This window comes from Oryzias latipes, chromosome 12, assembly GCF_002234675.1.
Source record: "Oryzias latipes chromosome 12, ASM223467v1".
In the NCBI taxonomy this organism is placed as follows: Eukaryota; Metazoa; Chordata; class Actinopteri; order Beloniformes; family Adrianichthyidae; genus Oryzias; species Oryzias latipes.
The window spans coordinates 7,823,336-7,827,191 of NC_019870.2; positions in this window are offsets into that span (position 1 = coordinate 7,823,336).

Genomic DNA, 3,856 nt, shown 5'->3' on the forward strand with positions numbered 1-3,856 from the left:
GCTTAAAATGATATGAGCTCACCGAAGACAAGCAAACTAAAAGAGAGCCAAAGAAAGTCATTTTGATTGTCTTTTTAAAGACAAGATTTATCAAGATTTTTAAGATAAACATCTTACTGAAATGTTACAATGAACGTAGTCTGAAGGTAGAAATCTTTGCTTGGTCTATTTCCAAGGATGGATCTACAACAATTAATTATAAAAGTAATGTATAAAGATTAATGTAAGGGAATTGTGAGCAATTCTTTACTCATGACATGTCCAGTATTGCAACAGACTTACTGCCCAAAAATGTAATCATTCTAGGCAATGAGACAGTTAGGCATTTTAAGATGGGAAAAATAAAATCTATATTCTGTCTCTGGTTGGTCAATTTAGGCTTAAAAAATTCAATAATTAATATAGCTATAAATGAGCTATATTTCCTATTAGGCCAATAGAACCAATCACTGATTCGGATGAAAATTGTGTTTTTGGTGTTTTTAACATAATCTTGTAGCATTTTTCTCATGAAGGAGGACAAATATAAAGAAAACTAATCCTAAAATTGGATTTATGAGTATTTCTTTATTGAAATAGAAGTGAATCAGGAGCATCCACTTGCAGACAAATGGATCAATGAACAATACGTCCTAATTTTCCTCGTATGGCTCAAAACTGTTCGGCTGAATTGCTCGCCATTTTTATTGCACTGCTAATGTTAGATTGGAGCTTTAAACACACGGGTGATGGGAAGTAGGGTGGTCTTGCTCCATGCCAGCTGTCCTGCCCACCATTCAGAGATGAATATCTAACGACAGAGGTTATTTGTTTTTGGGTAAACATGGAATAATCATAATTAGAAGACCAATTGGGAATACTTTTTAAAATAGATCAAAAGATGAACGGAGTGGGGTTTTAGCTTTAGGACTTTAGTCACCCCTGGACTAAATTAGAAATTAATTGAGGTATATTTGTCACTTTGGATGTTTTGGTTTTACCTCTACAGGCATAAAAAAATGCTTTAAAAGTAACGCAACTCGTGCATTACATCACAATTATGAGAGAGTAATATTGTAAGGTCTGAACAATGTAAACAAGTAATCTGTTTTATTATGGTTTGGAAGTATCTTGCACAACACTGCTCTGCTGTCCCCTAAAACAACCTCATTTAGATTTGTTCCATGTTTGTTCTGGAGGGAATTCTGACTCCCTGATGTCAGGCAATCTCAGACTGTGATAAAACAAGAAGGTCACGAAGGGCTCACAACAACAGATAGCAGGATGACTTTCTAAATTTTCACCTGGTGAAACACAAAAGTGTGTCTCCTTTGCTTAATAGAAAGAGTCACTTATTTGAAAACTTATTGAGTTTTGAGTATTGAGTAATCATTTCCTTGTGGAAGTCCTTCATGCAAGCCCAACTCCACCCAATTCACTACCTATTTCTGCCATTGGTCATCATTTCCATGTCTACCAACAGCATCCAGACTCTGGTATCCCTTTAGCTTATGGTCTAAAGCTTGTTGGACCACATTCTAGAGCAGAGTTTGGCCAACCTTGGTCCTCAAGAGCCACAACCCTGCCTGTATTCCAGTTTTCCCTACTGCTGATTAGCTAAGATTGAACACACCTGATTTAGAAGGTTAGAATCAAAAGCCCAAGGAGACCTGGAAAAATAAGCAGGGTTGTGGCTTGTGACTGAGGCACTTCTCAGATCAAAATACTCCCCCCCCCCCCAAAAAAAAAATGCTTTTTATTTTCTATATATAAAAAAATTCTACTTTTCATTTCTTTGGGATCTCACCTGGTTGAATTAGCCAGGAGTCTGCTGAAAAAGCTGGTGAGTGTTGCTTCTGTGTTAGTAATAGGCAATGCATGATTCTGTGTAAAATCTGGGTGATAAGTGCTTGTGCTGCTTTTAAAATGATTTCATGGTAAAGGATGAAAAATTGCTGTTATTTAGAGCAAAAGTGCTGTTTGAAATAATGCTTCGGCAGGTGTTCTTACATATCTGGACGAAGAAACCACCTCACAGCACACGGCTACTTTCATGGTTTCTTATTCTGCAAAGATCTTACCATTTTTATGGAAATATGCTTGGAAGCTGGAAAGTTTCACCTGTGACTACAAAAGATTTTTTAATTTCCCCTGTGTTTGCAAATTTATTTTGGGTATATCTGCAAGGAAAATTGATGGTTGTTCTGGTTAAAGTAACTGCAAAGAGAAGACCTGGTTCATCTATAAGATTGGATTTAGGCCTAGCGCTTAGAGGATGCCTGAATTTGAAAAGGCGCGTATGAACAAAAATATTTGTTCATCAATACATCAGAAAGCAGCCAGGAATTTGTCATACATTTTTTTTTGCAGCAACACATTAAAGGAAGAATGGAATTTATATTGCATAATATCAAAATATGTTTATAAACAAACTGTTCCAAGTTTTTCAGTTTTTACGCCCTTCCTGATGCACAGGGCATTGGGAGACCCAGACTTGGGTCTATTGTGGCTACCTAGTTAGGCAGTAGCAGCAAAGGGTGTTGCCCAAGGCCCCACACTGGATGAATGTAAAGTTTGAACCCCGACTTCCCATGTGCCAGTCCTGCATTTACCCAAAATTTTGTTACAAGTTGAGTTAAAAGCGTTCAGTATTTACGGTTTGCTCTCTTTTCCATCCTTGTGTCACTTTTGCTGCTTCTGGCCTCCAAGAAAACTGCTTTCAGGCTAAAGACTGTGTTTTTAAAACCATCAGACCATGATAAATTTAATATTTGATGTGTTTTTTTTTTTGTTTTTTTTTAAACCAGTTTTTGTTGTAATTTTAGACAAAGTACTTCAATGTGATATTATTATTATTATTATTATTATTATTATTAATCTTTTGGAAAAGCCATTGGTGTTAGATTACCTGCATCTGAGGATTGGTTGATGATCCGTCCCCTCGTTATTGACATTTTTTTTTCTACAAATAAGTGTCCAGCCTGCAGATGGGTGCAGCATGGACTGTCATTTCCAAAAAACACACCAGATTCATCAATGACGTGAATGTAAAAATATTCACGGCAACTGTTATTTTATCATAAAATCCATGATAAAGGTAAGACTCCTTTGGTGTACTTTATTTAAAAGTTATTATTTTTCTTTTTTTTTTTTTCAAATTTTGTTTTTTGGCCAGAATAAAAAGAATTCTAATGTCAGGGTCCACAGTGCAGCTAAAATAAATAGTGTCATTCTCTTTGATGCTTGACTGTATTGAAGATCTTTGACAAGGTCCTCATTATATATCACATTGTTGTGATTGAAAAAGTGTGTTTATTATTGGCGCTCTCTAAAAGGATTATTGACATTGTGTCCCGCTCTTTTTGTAACCACTAACTGCTTGTTACTAAGAGGTGAAGTGGCCTCTAGAGCCCACTGAACAGAAGCATTGCCTTAGTGGGAACATGAGCTCTCAGCTTGGTGAAGCTGAAAGTGTACGATCTGTTGAATTGCACAGCTGGTAGGAGTGTAAATCAACCTGATTCAGAACCGGTGGATGTCATCAATCTGTTTAACAGATTCAGAACTCAGTGGGGCTAATAAATGTGTTTATATTCAATGACGTTAGAGCTTTTTTATTTTTTTTTTTAAAGTGAGACTGGATTTGCTTTAAAGTTCACAAAAGCTAGAAAATATTTCAAACATAAAACATGGTTGTGGGTGACACATAAAACAGCAGCAGAAAGATTTGCCTTTATCTTGACATTCTGTGTGTCTTTTCCAGATGTTTTGCTATTAAAAGTAACAGAGTAAGAATATGAAAATTCTAAAACTGTAATGATTCAAAAATTAATGCAACTTTAAAAAAAATCTTAAAATAAATGTATGCTTTTGAGTC